The 19,668-nt window shown below is 45.1% G+C and overlaps 1 long non-coding RNA gene across 3 annotated transcripts; it reads right to left on the bottom strand.

The window, feature by feature from the left end:
- Positions 1-2,051: 2,051 nt before the first annotated feature.
- Positions 2,052-17,652, bottom strand: LOC146399600 (uncharacterized). Of its 3 annotated transcripts, none has more exons than XR_014818374.1 (4): positions 17,559-17,652; positions 6,255-6,414; positions 5,484-5,897; positions 2,052-5,274 (listed from the first exon to the last, which is right to left on the bottom strand). It is a non-coding gene; the product is annotated as an uncharacterized LOC146399600 (long non-coding RNA). The 3 variants fall into 3 exon arrangements; XR_014818375.1 differs by having other exon boundaries at positions 5,685-5,897; XR_014818373.1 differs by having other exon boundaries at positions 5,688-5,897.
- Positions 17,653-19,668: the final 2,016 nt, after the last annotated feature.

Below are 19,668 nucleotides of genomic sequence, written 5' to 3'. Positions count from 1 at the left end.
TAGGGGCTGAAATCAGAGCTACAGCTGCCATCCTATGCCACAGCCACAGCCACAGCCACGCCAGATCCAAGCCTTGTCTGTGACTTACACCACAGCTCAGGGCACCACTGGATCCTTAACCTGCCAAGCAAGGCCAGGCATCGAACCTGCATCCTCATGGATGCTAGTCACATTCATTTCTGCTGAGCCACGTGGGGAACTCGGCATTCTTTTTCAAAGCTGGTGTTTAGCAGCCCCAGGACTGGTTCTGGTGGTTCTTGAGATTATTTTACCCACGCCCTTCTTTCTGGAATGAAGAAGGCTTCATCAAGTGGTTAACATTTTCCATTTGTTGGAGGGTTTAGTTCTGCAGAAGAGCTCAAAGATATTGTTCCCTTGAGGAAGAACCAGGACCTGCCCCAAGCCTGTGCTATTGTCCCTTGACCGCTCCTCCCTGGCCTCTGCCTCCCATCCCTTCCTTGATTAGCAAAGGTTTGAACTTGCCCTCAGGGAAGGGAATGGAGGCTGCCGCTTATTCACCTACAGGCAAGAAATGGGAGACCCAGAAAAGCTTCTGTGCCCAGGGGTCCCACGGGGTCCTGCTCGGTTTCATTTCTTCCTTTAAAATCATTGATTATTGGAGACTTGCTCAAGGGCGAAGCCTTGTAGCCAGGCTTGGACCAAAGGACATCTCTTATGTCAAGAAAGCCATTCCTGGAGTTCCCGTCGTGGCGCAGTGGTTAACAAATCCGACTAGGAACCATGAGGTTGCGGGTTCGGTCCCTGCCCTTGCTCAGTGGATTGATGATCCGGCGTTGCCGTGAGCTGTGGTGTAGGTTGCAGACACGGCTCGGATCCCGAGTTGCTGTGGCTCTGGCGTAGGCCGGTGGCTACAGCTCTGATTCAACCCCTAGCCTGGGAACCTCCATATGCCGCGGGAGCGGCCCAAGAAATAGCAACAACAACAACAACAACAAAAGACAAAAGACAAAAAAAAAAAAAAAAAAAAGAAAGCCATTCCTGGTTCTCTTTCTCCGGGAGACCCCCTAACCTACACAAAGACCTTACAAAGATGGTCCTCAGTATTTTCAGAGCAACACCGACCCTTTAGTGTAATACGGTGATTCTGCTTTTGTCCAAGCGCCGTGAGAGCTGGGTGATTGGGATGCTTGGGTTGACCTCCAGGTGGTGAAGAGGGAGCCACAGGTGTCACTCTTCCTGACAGTGACCCATCCAACCCTTCGCCCTAAGCATCGTCCACCTGTTCGTCCACACCCAAAGGGAAGAACCCGTTCAATGTATTGCTGAAAAGATGGATGAGTCATAGCTGGTGACCTCTTGTCAAAGGCGTCCTCGAAATCACCAGGCAGGAAGGTCCCAGCGTATGTTAGAGAGAGCAATAATTCTTTGCAGAAAGGAGGTGAAATGATTAAAAAGACAGGTCAAGGGATAAAGCAGAGTAAGTAGAGGAGTGATGATTGGCGATTGGCGGGTGAAAAGTCGTGCTCAGGCTTCCCTTTTCCCACCACTGCTAACAGGAAACAACTGCTCCTTTTATCATTTAAATGACAGGCTTTTAAGAAGCGACCTCAGCCATTAATTTTAAACAAAAGCCCCTCTTTAGTTCTGTCCCTGGGGGACCAAACTGCTTCCATGAAATAGCAATGAATTGATGTGCTTTCCTTGGAGAAGAGATGGCCTCTCCCCTCCCACTTGGGCTTGGGAGGTAAAGGTGTTGGCTTTTTTTAAGAAAAAAAGTTGATGAATCTCATTTATACAGTCTTCAAAAAGTATAATAAGGAATGATATGGAATCTACGGTATCTATTTTCGGTTCCTTATTTTGCTCTTTTCTCCAGAATCCATCAACCTCCCCAGCTCTTCAGCCCTCTCCTGGACACACACTCCCAGCTTTTTCAACCTCCAGTTCCATTTATACCCAACATCATTTGCTGGCACATCTGAGTCCCCCAGGTGTTTGGTTCTGTTGCAGGAAGGGGGACGCTTTCCAGGGCCCGAGCGTGGGCTCTTGTCTAACACTTGGAAATGAATTGTCTGAGGAGACACACGAGGTGACAACGCAAGAGACTTTATTGGGAAGGGTTCTTCAGGCAGAGAGCAGCAGGTGAGGGAACCCAGGAGAACAGCTCTGCCACGGGGCTCCCAGTCTCGGGCTTTATGGGAAGGGGGTTAGTTCCTGGGTTGTTTCTGGCCAGTCATCTTGCTCGCCCTGTAGGTGGTCTGGCTCAGGATCCTTTCGGGTGGCACATGCATCTCTGAGCCAAGATGGAGTCCAGCACCAGGGTTCCTGGGAAATTGGTCTTCTCCCTCCTTATGGCCCCTCCTGAATTTTCCCCGTTAGTCTTCAGGGCAACGCCATGTTCCTTAGTGTGGGACTTCAAGGCCTGTCCAAGGACATAAAACTCAACAAGCCTCTGGCTAAGATTAGAATTACCAGACCCTCATCATGCCACCTGTCTCACTGCAATTGTTACAATGTTACAACGTTCCAAGGACCTCCCCCCACCCCTAGCCACTTGTCCCCCTCCTTCCTGCCATCTACTAGGAAAGGCGTGTGGCCCACTCCTTACTCTGGCCCTATAGGGGTATATATGCCCCCAACAAACCAACAAGTGTATCCTAAGACCCCATCCTTTCCCCAGCAATTGGCAGGTCCGCAGGGATGTGGCAAGACCTCGTTTCTCTCTCCTTGGTCTCCGGGCTCTAAAAACAGACCTAACCCTGTACCGGGGGTCAGCTCTCCCTGATGATCAGGGAGTTGGCCCCTGTGTTAACAGTGTCTCTTGCCTCCATAAACTAGTCTTTTCTTCACCTTGCTTTGAATCTGGAAAATTCTTTTTCCATTTGCGTGCAGAGACCACAGCGCTCATCAGGGCCTCCTGTTGGGAGACCACTCATGCAAGTGGCTCATATGGTGCCTGGCCAAGGTGGACGGTTCCCCTCAATGGTCCCCTAACTGTTCCTGGGGTCATTCTCTCTGCTTCAAAGTCACAGTGTGATGATTTTCAGTGGTCCCCAGGGGACAAACTAAGGCCAATGACTATTATTTAATTAATATGTGCCTCTGTCTTCTGACCTGGCGTTTCCCATATCTGGACTTCACATCCTTCTATACAGGTACCCAGGTCTCAGATCACGGTCCTCAGCAGGGACCTACCTGAGCCAGGAAAGCTCAGCTTGATTTTGGGCCGGCAGCAGAAGGGGAGCCTGGGCCTTGTTTTCCACATTTGTAAAAAAGGAAGATGACACACATCCAATGTGCCAGGAAAGGCCCTCAGGACCAACTGCCACGCAGAGCAAACCGGCAACAATAGCAAAGGTGCTCCATTCTACAAGGAGAAATGGTTCCCAGAGGTGGCTCTGAAATCCTCAAATGGCTAAGAGCAACTCTCCTTTAGCTTACAGGTGATCCAATAAAGCATCCTTAGAAAGTCAGCCTCTTGGACAAGATGCTCACACTTGGAGTCTTCAGAAGATCTAATAAATGACAGGGTGGTGCTCTTAAATATTTATACGAGAAGGTGAGAACCTGCCAGTTTCCTCAGCTAGAGGCAGTGCATTTTATGCCAAATATGAATCATCCTACAGTATTCTTTCTCAAAAGGACTATGCTACTGGTCATAAATCAGTAAGCTGGAGTTATCTGGACACTTTTATTTGTTTATAATCTCTCCTCCCCCCACCCAGTTGCTGCAAAATCATTTTCATTTTACTTGCGAGAAGCTCTGCTTGGCTCAGCAGAGCTGCGACTCCCCCTTCAGCCACATGCCTTCTTAAAAAAAAAAAAAAAAAAAAGTGTTTATCAGACCAATATGATGAAAAAAAAACTGCAACGAAACTAGAACCTTAAAGAGCAATATAGGAAGTCCTTTTTTGGCTCAGTGCATTAAAAACCCAATGCTGTCTGTCTGAGGATGCAGGTTTGATCCCTGGGCCTGCTCAGTGGGTTAAAGAGCCAGCACTGCTATGGCCATGGTATAGCTGCAGCTCCAACTGGACCCCTGGACTAGGAACTTCCATATGCTACAGGTGTGGCCCTTACAAAAAAGAAAAGAAGAGAAGAGAAGAGAAGAGAAGAGAAGAGAAGAGAAGAGAAGAGAAAAGAAAAGAAAAGAAAAGAAAAGAAAAGAAAAGAAAAGAAAAGAAAAGAAAAGAAAAGAAAAGAAAAGAAAAAAGACCAACATGACATGATGGTTAAGAATCGAGACCCGGATGTTAAACTGGCTTACGTTTCCGCTCTGTCATTTACTAAATGTGTCCGTTGAGTAAATCAAACCACAAGCCTCAGTTTCGTCCACGGTAAGATGGGGATGGTAATAAGGGAGTGGTCCCCTCTCACACAGCTGCTGGGAGGAGTACACACAGAAACCCATCCATTTACCCAAATTTTACATGTGGGGCGATCGGGGTTTCTCAATCTTGGTAGGATATTGATATTTTGGACCAGATCATTCTTTCCCGTGGTGACTGTTCTGTGCATTTGCAGCATTCCCGGCCTCAGATGCCAGCAGCACCGTCCTCCACGTGAAAAGTTGTGATAACCATGCCTCCAGATTGCTACGGCCAAATATTTCTGGGGGACAAAATTGCCCCCAGCTGAAAACATTTTTAGATAGATAGATAGATAGATAGATAGACAGACAGACAGATAGATATAAATACAGATAGGGATCTACCTACCTATCGCCTTGGTGGGAGTTTCAAAAATTAAACAAATAACCCATATAAAACACTTCACATGGTACACACCATGATTAGGACTCAATCAACAGATGCCATGATTATTATTACGATTTATGATTTGCTTGGTCTCATGTGAATGAAGCTTGCCTAGGGCTTTGACTAGCCCTGTCCTGATAAAGGATCCTTCAGCTCAAACCCATGGCCTGTGCTGACTGTAGTTACGGAGTCCTTTGATCAGTTGAGAGAGAAAGAGAGAGAGAGAAACTGGGGCGTCACTGCTCCCCTCCCCATAGCCAAGTGCCCTCCAGAAGCTGTGGCCACAGGAAATGGGTCTCCCGACCTGGAGGCTCAGTGAGTCGAGACGTGGTTTCTTCTGATGAGGCTGGAGGCAGTGGGCAGTGACACAGGCTTGGGTGCAGGGTGGAGGAGACACGGTCAAGGCGCAGAAGAACCTGGGAGGCCTGTGGCTGCTGAGGCTGAGCAGCACCTTCCCCTTTGCTCTCCAGAAAATGGGCCTGGTCATCGCAGTCCTGCCTCCATGGGCGGCATTTAAGAGGCTCCCTCCAGGTACAGTAGAAGTGCTTTTTAAGCCCTGCAGGATTAGAGAAGTTTGAATTGTCGTGTCTGGCATATTGTGCATTCTAAATAAATATTTAAGAGTAAATACAAAATTATTCAGCATTTCAATGCTGTGCGCTTTCGCAGAATGTAGTTTCTCTCCTATAAATAAAAATGTAGATCGGGTTTGAGAGCAGAAGGAAGACACTGTCCCTGCATTTTAATACCTGAAGCCTTATTTACCATAACAAAGCTTCAACAGAGTAGAGCTGGAAAGACCTGCAAGATGAATTCACCCAAGATCCTAATTTTCAAGGTGAAGATGCTACGCCTGGTCAAGGTCAGCCCCAGGCACAAGGCCTCCTGGCCCAGCGAGATATCAGCCACACCACAGGGTCATGTTTCCAGATGTCCTATTTTAGGTAAAAGAAAACAAGAACACACCACTTCCCTTTGGTCTTTACGGATTCCCCAGTGCATTTCCATGCGGTATTATTTCCGTAGGTCCTTTACAAGGTGGAGATGTCACGACCCAGGCTTTTCCGTCAGCCAGGAAAGTCAAGTTCAGGTGTGCAAGATCACCTGTTCAGGAAATGACGAACTGCACGTAAGGCTCCTCTCCCAGGGCTCACCCTGTACAGAAAATGTCTGCAATTTCTGCAGCGGGAGAAGAAGACAAGCGCTGTGTCACGGACACATCCAACAAGGCATCCCACCACGGCATCCCAACAAGGCAATTCAGCAAGATTTCTGGGTCCGAAAAAAAAAAGTGAGACTTTCTTGGGTTTGGGGGGAACAGATCTGAAGGGGATTAAAGCCCCAAGGAGGTGCTGACTTCAGTTTAGAGGCACTGATGCTCTGTAGGTTCATTTAGAGAATGTATAGGACTCGGGTCGCCAACAAACCAAATCGTGTGACTAGATTTGGTCTTTATTGTCCCTTGGAGTGAAATGATACTAAACGGACTGTGTGAGGCGATTTCACCCTAATTTAACAGGAAGGGCTGATTTGTACCTTTGGAAAGCAAATTTCTCTCTTTCATCCTAGGATGGACAGAAACCTAAATGAAAGGACGATCCACGGCCCTGGAAAGATGACAGGCATCGGAGGAGCTTGGCGAGAGGTGGAGTTCACGGTACACGGTTCCAGATTTTCCTTCTTTCGTTACCAGTTTCTAGGAACATGGAAAAGGAGTGTTTCCATATTTTTCAATCACTGTTGAGAGGGAGTCTTTTATTACCCATTCAGTGAATTTGTTGAGCATGTATTTTGTTTTATGAACTAATCGGAAACAAGATGAGCTTAGATTCTAGTGGAGCGGCAGGTGCTAGTAAATAAGGAAAGACAAAAGTGAAGGAAATACATCAGCCGATTTGATTGACACTGACAAGGAGCTTGGAAGGGCTTCTCTCTGGAATAACAACGAAAGTGAACCTGAAGTGTGAGAAGCAGCCTCGGGGCGCGCTGAGACCAGAACCTTCTAAGTAGAGGGCTCAGAAGGTAAAGACCTCGAGGCAGAAACACTGAGTGAGCCGGAAGAACACCAAGACGCCAGTGTGGCCAGCGCGTGACGAGGAGGCAGCAAGGGTTCAAAACGAATTTGGAAAGATGGGCGGGGCTGTGATCATGAAGAGACACCTTCAGGACACAGACTTTATCTCAGATCTAACGAGAAAGGACTGGAACAGGGCAGGAGGGCTGGTGGATCAAAGGAGAAGCGAGATCTGCTTTAGAGGGAGGATACTTTATGTTCCCAGGTGGCTGTGTTGAGGTTGGATTGTGGAGTGGATGTGGCCAGCCGAGGAACCACGTAGGAGGCTCCCCGTTCATGTGGGAGACGAGAGGCGCTCAGCACAAGGCCGGTGCAGGGTTTATGGAGAGACTTCTGTGCCGGGGGACTTACTCTGAAGATGAGAGAGAGGAGAAACGGGGATGGCACAGGACATTTCAGCGTAAGCTAAGAGGACGAGGACTGTGGTTCCAGGTTGAGAGAGGGAACACTGGAGATGGAGCCGACTGGAGGTGGAAGGCGGGAGTCCAGAGCGCCCTTTCAAACGTGTTAAAGTTGCTTAACCACTGACAAGGCAGGAGACAGACTTAATATAGGACTCTGGAGCATGGGGTGCGTCTAGGGTCAGAAATAAAATCTGGGAGTCAAACATATGGAAGGTATTTCCAGCCGAGAGATGCTAACGCTTAGGTGCAAGTGCACAGGGCGAAAGGGAGGGGGCGAAACCTGGTGTCTACTCGCCAGTGTGTGTCTCACCTGCATGAGAAAGATCCCCTAGAGAACAGAGAGGGCAGTTAATGTGGGAGGGAGAGAAACAGCAGGCACAACGTCTTAGAAGACAGGGCTGTATTGTGTCTGGTTGAAATTTTGAGTATGATCAGCTTGCAGTGGAGGCCATTGCAAAATATTTCTCTCAAGTACAATGTTCAAGAACCTAAAATAATGGTGGTTCAGTGAGTGGCTGAATTAAAAGATGGACAGGTGTCTACAAAGGAAGCAAAAATTCTGAGTCCAGCCTGGGTTCTGCCGGGGAATTGCTTGATCTGGGTTTCATGTAGGATGTGAGCTCACATGGAATGTGAGTTCTTGCAGGTCCCAAGATCTGCAGGGTGAGTTAGCAAGTTGGAGACCCAGGAAGGCTAATGGTGTAGTTTCTGTTCAACACCCAGCAGTCTAGAGACCCAGCAAGAACGGATGTTTTCGTTTGTGACTCAAGCAGGGGAAAAAGCTGGTGGTCCAGTTTGGAGGCCATTAAGGCAGGAAGACTACTCTCGGACTCGGGATAGGGTCAGCCTTCACCTGATTGGATGAGGCCCACCCATACTTGGGAGGGCAGTCTGCTTTAGTTGGTCTGCCAATTCACATGTGACTGTCATCCAGAAACGCCTGGAATAATTTTGGACCAAACACCTGGACACCCCATGACCCAGGCAAGTTGACCGATAAAATTAACCATAGCACAAAACTTGATAACTCCTTGTCAGGGTAGCTTCTTCGGGTTAAAGTGTAGACTGGATTGCTTTAAAAATTCCCCTCCACCTCAGAGCGTTCATAACTCTAAGATTTGCAGGATAGATGCAAGGGAAACGGACGCTTTTAAAGAACAAATTGAAAAATAATATGTTTGAATATAAATACACCACAGACAGAGGCTAAGCCAAGAAGCCCAGGGTGGTGTCTACACGTTTGCTATTGTAAAGTCAGACGTTTTAGAGCCCTGGGATTCTAACTGGTGTCCAAGTTTATTTTTCTTTTCTTTTGGTTTCTCTTTTTGACATCACGGTTCCTTTAAAGTGGATTATTTATATCACCTCAAGGCCCTCGGGTACCCTAAGCATCCTACCTGGCGGAGGTGAAGATTGGAAAGGGCTGTGTCACGGGCAAGAAGATGCTCTCTTTGGCTCTTAACTTCCACGTATTCACCTTACAAGCCTCTTTATTCTCTCGGTCCCTCTGATTGGGATTCCTCTCCCTCCCACCCTTAGGCATCACTTACTGCAGATGCTCTCAGACAGCGACCGATAGGTGGCAGCAACCTTCTGAAACTTGCAGAGGAAGATGAACTTCTACCTTCACACTCTTACTTCGGAGCCCTGCGCAGGGCATGGATCAGGTGAATGTTCACACAGACTGTGTATATTCTTTTCCAAAGCAAGGACGGGACACTGTCCTGGTACTTGCTAAAATATTTGTCATTCCAATTTTTTTTTCTTCTACTACTTCATCGCAGATATTTCTAAATTTTATTTATTTGTTTGTTTATTTATTTTAGGGTCACACCTGCAGCACATGGAAGTTCCCAGGCTAGGGGTGGAATCAGAGCTTCACCTGCCAGCCTACACCGCAGCCACAGCAACTCGAGATCCGAACCACGTCTGCGACCTACACCACAACTCGCTGGATTCTTAACCCACTGAGCGAGGCCTGGAATTGAACCCTGATCCTCATGGATCCTAGTTGGGTTCATTGCTGCTGAGCCATGACGGGAACTCCTTGATATTCTATATTAAACGGATGCTCAGGGTGGAGAGAAGGGTGGTTTCAATTCTCAGGCTTTTAAACTTCCGGTTCCCGTACTTGAAAAGAACAGGTTTTACCTTGTGTGTGACTGTTGTTTCTAACATGAGTCAAGCGCTTATCATTTCTCAGCAGCTGCCAGAAGGAGGCCAGGGCTAACCGGTCCACTCTTGTCTGCATCAGTTACGTGCAGATGTCCTAAGAGATGAATCTTCCCTGCACCCTAAAGATACTGCTTGTGGGGTAAACAGAACAGGAAGCACATTGTCCCAATACAGTTGACTTTTTGTTGTTGTTGTCAAGGGTGAATTTAAATTTACTAATAATAGTTTATATTTTAAAACGCTGAACAAAAATTTTTAAAACATTACGTTTCATTATTATCACAATAGTTGTACATACAATTGCTGAATTGTTTATTCCTTCTTTCAATTGCATCTTTGGATTCCAGGTACCAGAGGTTTATTGTCGGATACATGTTAATTTTCTTTCTTTCTTTTTTTTTTTTTTTTGTAAATTAACCAATACAGTTGACTTTGCCTGACAGAAGTTTGTCACAGAGGTCATTCAACTTGACGCTTCAGTAATGTCGCATCAAAGTATGTCCTTTATGAGAAAAATCACTGATTTTTCTATGGAGTTTGTCTTTCCACTTTCAGCGTTGCCATATCTGAGGAGCTCTGCAGGCTGCAGGAAGCAGTGGAACAACCCAGAAAAACTGTCCACCTCCTGGGGACACCCAGCAGTGTTTGGGACATTCATTTAGGCCTTTCACTGACTTGAGTGATTTTTCTAACCGGAAAACTAGAGCAAGTGTTTTTCATCGACAGCCAGGTTCCAGGAAAACCTCTCCATAGCCTCATGGTGGTGTATCAGCAGCTCTGCAAGGTCATTTACCCCGCAACACTCACGGTCAGGCTCCAAATTTGAGTTAAGGCGGTGGTGGACACGTGACCTTAGCTGACATGCACCGTTCTCTAAATGATTTGCAAGAATATTTCTTCTAAATATTTTATATTTGCTTTTGAATAGCTAATTCGCATGCAGCGTTTAAACAATTAAAAATACATTAAAAGGAATGTAGTAAAAAGATGCCTCCAAATGCCTGCTCCCCATCGACAGGTTATCATTGCCAAGGATTGTTTTCTTTAATTAGAGTAGAGTTGATGAGCTGTGTTGGCGTGGATGTTTGATGTCTCCCTCCAAAGTAGGAATGCGGACAAAGAAAGGCAAGCAGGTGGCCTTACTTTCTCCACTGTTAGCACCAAAAGGGAAGCTCTTATTTACATTGTTCCTCATCTCGCTACTTCAAATAATGCCATAGCTTGGGCATCCTTCCATGTCAATGCATAGAAAGTTCCCTTATTTGCAAATGCCGCCCCGCTTCTCCACATGAGGGCTCAGGGAGAAGATGGGGTCTATGAACCAGAAAGTGGGTCCTCACCAGCCACCACCAAGTCTACTTGCTGGTACCTTGATCTTGGATTTCCAGCCTCTCCAGACCTGTGAGAAATAAATGTCTGTTGATAAGCCACCCATTCTGTGGTGTCCTGTTACAGCAGCCCAGATGGAATAAAGCCATCTTTTATATTCATGTTTTAAAGTTTTCTCTACCTGAATCTTGCACATGCGGTGTTCATTCCTATTTTTTTCCTTGTGTTGCTATTATAAAAGGGGACTTTGTGAGTTTTTGTCGTGGCTCCGTGGTAACGAACCCGACTAGTACCCATGAGGTTGTGGGTTTGATCCCTGGCCCCGCTGAGTGGGTTAAAGATCTGGTGAGGCTGTGAGCTGGGGTGTAGGTCCCAGATGAGGCTCTGCTGTGGCTGTGGCGGAGGCCAGCGGCTGCACCTCCAGTTCGGTCTCTAGCCTGGAAACTTTCATCTGCTGTGGGTGTGGCCCTAAAAAAATTAAAAGAGCATGTTGCTTCCATGATATCTTTCTTCTAACTGGATACTATTCATAGTTATGAACCATTGCGTACTTTCTTACTTGAGTAATTCACTTATATTTTGAAAAATTAATTAATTGATTCACTTTAGTTCTTCAAATATTCGGGGTTATGGTCTTCCGCATAGAAGGGTGGTTGTATGTTTTCTGTTCCGTTTTTAAATCTCAGTTCTTTCTTTTGTCAAATTTCATACTTACTCCCTCAGCGAAATAGTAAATAGTAATGATATTGGTGGGCATCTTTGATTTGATTCTGATATTTAATGGGAAGACGCTAGTGCTGGCTTTTGAACCAGATATGAGTATTTTACCACATCGAAGTAGTATTCCTGCATCCCAACTTTACCGATGATTTCCACCAAGAATGGTTATTGAATTTTTAAAAATGCTATTTGAGAGACTATGTAAATAACTGTAAGATTTTTCTACTAATACGATAAATTGTATTAGCCTTCCTCCTATTTAATCACCCTTGAATTCTAGGCTAGGCCTAACGTGACTGTAATTCTTTTAATGTGTTGCTGAATTCCATTAGTTAGTATTTTATTTATGGTTTTGGAATTACTATTTATAAAGAAGGTTTGTTGATAGGGTTTTTACATTTTTTTGGTCACATTTTGGTATTAATATTACCTTTGCTTTAAAAATAATTTGGAGAGGTTTTTTTTGATGTTCTGCAATAATTTCTAGAACATTGAAATTCTCTGCTCTTTAGTTTTGGTAGAACTTCCCTGTGAACCTGTCTCGCTCTTCGTCATCTCTCTGATTTTTCTATGAAAGCAAGTCTTTTTAGATATTCTCTGTCTCATCTGGTGTCAACTTTGGTGAATTACGTTTTCCTGGGAAATTATCCATTTTTTCCCAGCACTGAAATCCTTTTCAGAGTTGAGCTAAGTGGTCTCGTATTGTTCTTTCATTTTCTCTGCTCCTTATCTTCCGTATTGAATGTTTACCCTTTGTAAAATGTAGCTTTTCCAGGAGTGCATATTTTTTATAGTTTTTAAAATTTATTTATTGACACGACAGCTTTTCTGTTTTTTAACTCACTAAATTCTTTATAAGCCTTTAATAGACTTTATTAAAACCTAGCATGGTAGGTCTCTTTCTAATGTTTTGAGTGTTTTTCATCATTTTGACATATGTTCTTAATGTTATGAAGACTTTATTGTGCACTGCTTTAGCTATTCTTCATACAGTCTCATAGGCAGTGTTTTTGTTATCATATTTTAGACTAGTACTCGCCACTAGAAAGTTCGGTGACAGTGGGAATTTTCTACATCTGCAATGTCCAGGGTGATAACGATTAGCCTTCTGGAGCTGTTGAGGGGTTAAGATGCGGCTTGAGTGTGTGAGGAAGACTCAATTTTTTAAATTCATTTTTTATTAAAGTATAGTTGACTTACAAATGTTGTGCCCATTTCCTTTCTTATATTATCTTCCATCATGGTCTTTCTCAAGAGAGTTGATAGAATTCCCTGTGCTATACAGTAGGACCTCACTGCTTATCCATTCTAAATGTCATAGTTTGCCCCAAAACTCCAAACTCCCAGTCTATCCCACTCCCTCCCCCTCCTCCTTGGCAACCACAAGTCTGTTCTCCATGTGTGTGAATCTGTTTCTATTTTGGGTGGATAGGTTCATTTGTGCCATATTTTCTATTCCACATATATGTGATATCATACGGTGTTTGTCTTTCTCGTTCTGACTTCCTTCGCTTAGTATGATAATCTCTAGTTGCATCCATGTTGCTGCAAATGCCATTATTTCATTCTTTTTTATGGCCAAGTAGTATTCCCTTGTACAGATGTACTACATCTTCTTAATCCATTCCTCTGTCAATGGACATTTAGGTTATTTCTGTGTATTGGCTCTTGTGACTACTGCTGCTGCAAACATAGGGAGGCACGCCACTTTTTGAATTATAGTTTTGTCTGAGAAACTCAGTGTTTAATTTAATTTAATTTTCAGCAGCCACCTATAGGTGGTGTCAACCATAGGCAGAACCTCTCTAGACATTTTATCATTTTCATTTGTATTTCTTCTTTGATGCAATAATTATAGGGTTTATAGAATTATTCAAGACATAAGTGTTTTAAAAATTATGTTCAGATTTAAAGACTATTTTGTTATCAACCCCTGGTTTTGCTGCGTCGTGAGCAGAAAACATTACTTGTACTATGTACGCTAGAGGACTTATTTAGGATTTCTTCGAGGCCCTTGTATAGTCTACTTTTACGAGAGGCCAGGGCCATTTTACAAAGGTGTGAATTCTCTCTTCTCAGGATAGAAGGTTAGGTAAATATCCACCTGCCACATAACATTTAAAACGTCCATATTCACAGTTTTTGGCGCTTAACTGAGACAAATGAAAGAGAAGAACTGAGATTTCTTATGATTTGTTTGTTTCTGTTTTCCTCTCCCTGTGTCTCCTTTCATCTGCCTCGTGCACGCCACGATGTACAGTTGGCACAGGAGGATACGTTTTCACTGTGAGGTTACAAGCTAGTGTTGCGAAGTGTCTTTCTCTGTTTTATTCTGGCCTGACTTCTTCCTGGTCTGATATTAAAGTTTGTGATCCTGCTTCCTATTCGATTACATTGGCCAAGTCTCTCTCTACCCATTCTTTGACTTTCATTCTTTCTGAATAAACAGTTGCTTGTATCTAGTATAGCATTGTGTTGGTTTTATATCCAACCTGAAGCCTTTTTTTTTTTAGGGCCACAGGTGTGGCACATGGAAGTTTGCAGGTTGGGGGTCAAATCGGAACAACAGATGCCAGCCACAGCCACAGCCACACAGGATCTGAGCCTTGTCTGAGACCTACGCTAGTTCTTGGCAACCCCGGCTCCCTAACCCACTGAGTGGGACCAAGGATCCTCATCGATACTGTCAGGTTTTTTCCCCTGAGCCACAGTGGGAACTCCCGAAGTCTTTTATCTTAATAGACAGGTTGAACTTAGTCATGTTTATGAATGTAATAGAGACGTACAACCTGAGGTCCACTTGTTATTTTCTGTTTATGCGTTTATATATATTTTTAAAGGTCTTTTCCTGTTCCTCTCTCTGTGAGTACTGCTTTCAACATGTACAGAGATTTAAACATTGTTTCATGTCGATGGTTGGTTGCTGGTGTCATTGAACTTGGTTACTTAATCAGGGGACCTTTCTGATCTTGAGTTTCATCTCCTCTTCACTTTCAAGGACCCAACTTCGGTGAGTATTACCTTTCTTAGTACTTGACTATACTTTTCAATATTCTAACGCTTATATTTCCTCGTTCGTGAATTGTAAATTATATTTTTTTTCTTTTTGTCTTTTTTTTTTTTTTTACGGTCGCACCTGCAGGGTATGGAAGTTCCCAGGCTAGGGGTGGAATTGGAGCTGTAGCCGCCAGCCTACTCCACAGCCACAGCAATGCCAGATCCGAGCCACATCTGTGACCTACACCACAGCTCACAGCAATGCCAGATCCTTAACCCACTGAGCAAGGCCAGGGATCAAACCTGCGTCCTCATGGATACTAGTCAGATTTGTTTCCGCTGAGCCACAGCAGGAACTCCCTAAATGATATCTTTGACTACTGGCTAACACAGATGAGGCAACCTCCAAACCCACCACCCGGCATTCTTGCCCTCTTCCTGTCCCGTTTTTGTTAGTCATCAGATTTATACCTTGTCTGGGCGTGTAATATTCGCATTTTATTCTGTCCCACTGATTCACCATTGTAAACTTCTACGGTTAAATACATTCCTCATGACCACGAGTCCTTTTGCAGCAGTTTTCTCTTTTCTCAATTATCTCTCAGTTGGAGAGAGATGAAATGAATCCGACTGGGAACCATGAGGTTGTAGGTTCGATCCCGGGCCTCCCTCAGGGAATTGAGCATCCGGGATTGCCGTGAGCACACGCAGCTCGGATCCTACGTGTTGTGGCTGTGGTGTAGGCCAACAGCTGTAGTTCTGATTGGACCCCTAGCCTGGGAACTTCCATATGCCGTGGGTGCGGCCCCCCAAAAATAATAATAAATAATTATCATCATCATCTCTTAGTTGAATAAAGTTCATCCTTTAGTTACCCCAATACAGGTTCATGGGAACAATGTTATCTGGGTTTTTGTATGTTTTGTTTATTTATTTACTTATTTGGCCACACCCATGGCATGGTTCTGGGCCAGGAATGGAACCCAAGTCACGGCTGCAGCTACGCTGCATCCTTAACCCGCTGCACCATAGCAGGAACTCCCAGGTTCCTGTATGTTTAAAAGACCGGTTTTCTATATTCATTATAAGGGAAGAAGAGCTTGGCCCAATGTAAATCCTTGGCTCACACTTTATTTTCTGTATCTCTCTTAAGTCTTCTGAAGGTACCGGAATAATATCACTTGAAACACCATAGTCTCCGGATAATAAATGTGACACTGGGGCTCTCTGAAGCGGCCAGCCCTATTTTCTCCCTTTTTAGTGACAATATTTTTGCCTAGCTACTCAAAATTTTCTTTGTTTATTCCCTTTATTGTTTCAAAATCATTTTAAATAATTTGACTATATATATATTTGCCACATCCATGGCATGCAGAAGCTCTCAGGCCAGGAATCAAATCCGCACGACAACATTGATCAGAGCCACGACAGTGACAATGCCAGATCTCCAGCCCACTGAGCCACGCAGGAGCTCCTCCAAGTTTTTAATGGAAACTGATTTCCTTGTCCTATCTTCTCCCTGTTTCTACTCATCAATCACCAACTTTTTTTTTTTTTTTTTTTTTTTTTTGCTGCAACTGTGGCACATGGAAGTTCTGAGCGATCGAACCCGTGCTGCCGTTGTGACCTACACCGTAGCTATGGCAATGCCAGAACCCTACAACTTGCAAGAACCTTAACCCACTTCCAACATGCAATGTCTTTAACTGATAGTGGACTGTCATGGCTAAGTTATTTTCCCATGAAAACTTTCCTTCTGAAAACAATACGTCTCACTGTCAATTTTTGCATGTTAATTTATTCTCAAACTTGAAAATTTCTCTCTCCCGGAGTTCCCATCATGGCACAGTGGAAACGAATCTGACTAGGAACCATGAGGTTGTGGGTTCGATCCCTGTCCTCGCTCAGTGGGTTAAGGATCCAGTGTTGCCATGAGCTGTGGTGTAGGCCAGCAGCTGTAGCTCCGATTCCACCCCTAGCCTGGGAACCTCCACATGCCACATGTACAGCCCTAAAAAGCAAAAAAAGAAACAGAAAATTTCTCTCCCATTTCCTCACTTAGTTTCAAAAAACGTGGAAATATATATGTGTCCGCATATAGTACGTAGCTGTACAGTCACTTCGCTATCATCATTTTTATTGCACATGGAAACCTAATATTGACCATTGGTCCACTGATTATTTTTCGACAGAGCGATGCAGGGTGCTGCCTATATCCATAAGGGTTCCTTGATTTCAAGGAAGTTTGTGATCTGCTGAAATCACCTGCCGTTCAATCATCACTTAATTTAATTCAAACAACGAAAGAGAAAAAAGATAAGAGGCAGGCTTGACTGAAGTTGAGAACAATGCCCCAGTCGGTAGCTATTTTTATCCAAAGAGCCAAGAGGACGGCAGTCACCTCGAGCTGCGGTTTCGCGCTCTCTGTTTCCTGTGCAGCCTGAGTTCCCCGCCTGCTCTGCCTCCCTGCCTCCACTTCTATAAAAGGAAAGGTTCCGTGTCCTCTGATCCCCGGGTGTTTTCAACACATCCCTCACCCACGGGCTGAGGCTCAGGCACTGTGTTAAAAACGTGCACGAAGGCCGCCTCTCTGCTTCCAGCGTGGCCCCTTTTCCTGGGTTTTGCCTGATGCTACACGACGCAGCTCCCCACAGCCCCTCTCATTTCGAGCCCCACCTTGCAGAACAGGAGTCCAGACGAGGACTCTGCACCCCTCTGCTCCCTGGCTTAGGCGGCCGCTCACCAAGAGCCTGTAAATCCACAGTGTTCCCCAGCTGCGTCTCATCACCCACCTGTCGTTTCATGTGGTGTGGGTATTGTGGGCCAGGAATGAGGGTTTGGGTTTTCTTTGGATTCACATTCATTCCTGCTGAAAGACTTTTGTTCTGCAGACAAACCCATTTTTTTCCTTTCAGTGGTTTGCCTCTGTTTTATGCTTACTTCTACAGACTGGCACGTCAAAGAGGTTCGAGAGAAATTTCTGTCTCCCCTCCACCCCACCCTCTCTCTGTCTCTTGCTTTCTCTCCCTCTCTCTCTCTCTCTCCTTCTCTCTCTCTCTCTCCTTCTCTCTCTCTGACACACACACACACACACACACACACACACACACACACACACACACACACACACCGTGGACCCACCTCACAGGAAACGCAGAAACTCGCCTCCATCCTGGGTCCTGAAATGTCCAGCTCTGAGATTTTACTCCGATTTTCTACCTCAGGAAATAATGCTAAACCTCCCCCCCACCCCAATTTTTCTTTTCTTCCAGAAACAGATTGTGAACAAGGCAAGGAAGTTGAAACTCTCCTTGAATACAATTCTTGGAAGTTAAAAAAACCTCAATTATCACAGTTCTCCCACGAAAGGCTTTGTGCTACTAAATTGTTTATCTCCCTGACAGCCGAGGGAGCTGGACTTTTTTCTTTTCTTTTCTTTTCTTTTTTTTTTTTTTTACTTCACATCTAAAATAATCGAAGTTAAACAATGTATATCCCAACACCCCACAACTAGTCATTTCCTGGGTCAGAATTAGGACACAGGCTCTCCCCCATTTGGGGGGCTCAATTGCTGTTATGATGTTGGCTGTCGGTTATTTTAAAACCCAGTTTCCCCCTTGCTAGTCCTATGACTTTAGGGAGGTTAATTTCTCACCTCCCATGTATTTGAGTTTCTTCACATGGAAAACTGTGAGAGAATTTGACCTCAAGAAGATTCGAGAGAAAAATACCAAATCGCCTAACAGTGCTGAACACATAGACCCCCACAAAGCCCCTCCATAAAATGCCTTGACACCTCCGCCCCCTAAAAAAGAGAAGGAGTTCCCGTCATTGTCAACAGCATAGAGGGAAATGGAGGGCATCGTGCTAAGTGAAATAAGCCAGACAGAGACAAGTATTGCATGATATCAACTCTACGTGGGTTGAAAACAGCTGCAGCAGAGAGTTGAATGGTGGTTGTGGGGGCTGAGGAAGGAGAAATAGGACCAGGCTGGTCAAGGCGTACGAACTTCCACTTGCAAGAAGGAAAACGGTGGCTGCCGTTGCGGGTACCGTACCGGTCACCGAGATGGGCTGAGTAGAGCGTGTGTCTTCTCACCGCCCCCCCAAAGGTACCCATGTGAAATGATGGGTGGTGAGAATCCTTTTTCCCTGTCGGCACACGTCCAATCCTCCCACCGCAGACTTTCGCTCATCCCCGGTGACCATGATATTTGTCACTTATACTCTGTGAGGCCGGGGAAAGGACCCATCTAGAGTCTCCATCACACACCTGCCAAGCCTCTGCCAAGTCCCTGTCCCCTGACGCCTTTTAGTTCCTCTTCCAAGAACCTTTGCTGAGAACCTCTTTTCCCTTCCTCATCCTTCCAGCAGCCAGAAAAAAAAAATACACCTTTATGGCTGAGAGCTGGATATAAAGACTGGATCCTGGCACGAGACACGTGGGTGCCAGTGAGACCACCGTATTTCACTCATATTCATTCTGGGCGCCAGTTAGCATCAAATTTAAGGTTCATTTGTATCTCGAAAGCTGTTAAGTTGGATTCCTATGTTTCTTTTCCACCTCTCTGTAAAATTTCCATCAAGCATGTTGAAGCTGCTTCATAGAAATGCTAAAACCAAATTAATTAGCTACAAGGGGACATAGGCTGAGTTCCCGAGAGTATCTCTGGATCCAGACAGAGGTCCACCCTGTCCCTTCCCGGCAGGTTAGAAAGCCCTTTAAATCTGATAGGTTTTTTGGTTTGTTTGTTTTGAGTTCTCCTTGCAGCTCAGGGGGTTACAAACACAATGAGTATCCATGAGGACCTGGGTTCAGTCCGTGGCCCCGCTCAGTGGGTTAAGGATCCAGTGTTGCTATGAGCTGCCGTGTAGGTGGCAGACATGGCTTGGATCCTGCATTGCTGTTGCCGGGGCTGTGGTGCAGGCCGGCAGCTGCAGCTCCTATTCAACCCCTAGCCGGAGCTTCCATATGCCACAGGTGCCACCCTAAAAAAAAAGACCTCCCCCAAAAAATCTAACACTTTTTTGTAATTGAAGTTTAGTTTATTTGCAATGTTGTGTTAGTTTCTGGTGTATAGCTAAGTGGTTCAGTTGCCTTCTTTAAAAAAATGCATAACCTAAAATTTGAGGGTTCAGTTTTATTTGGGGCAAAAAGAGGACCGTAGCATGGAAAGCAGCATTTTTCAGAGAGCTCTGAAGAAACTGCTCCAAAGAGGCAGGGGGAAGGTTGGTACGTATGTGATTTTGG

The sequence above is a fragment of the Sus scrofa genome, chromosome 10 (genome assembly GCF_054392235.1).
Source record: "Sus scrofa isolate SSC_HxYL_T2T_F1_AM1 chromosome 10, Sscrofa_HxYL_maternal_Yorkshire_Landrace_v2.0, whole genome shotgun sequence".
NCBI classification, from domain to species: domain Eukaryota; kingdom Metazoa; phylum Chordata; class Mammalia; order Artiodactyla; family Suidae; genus Sus; species Sus scrofa.
Note: the sequence above shows the minus strand (reverse complement) of the source record. Positions and strands in the feature narration are given on the sequence as shown.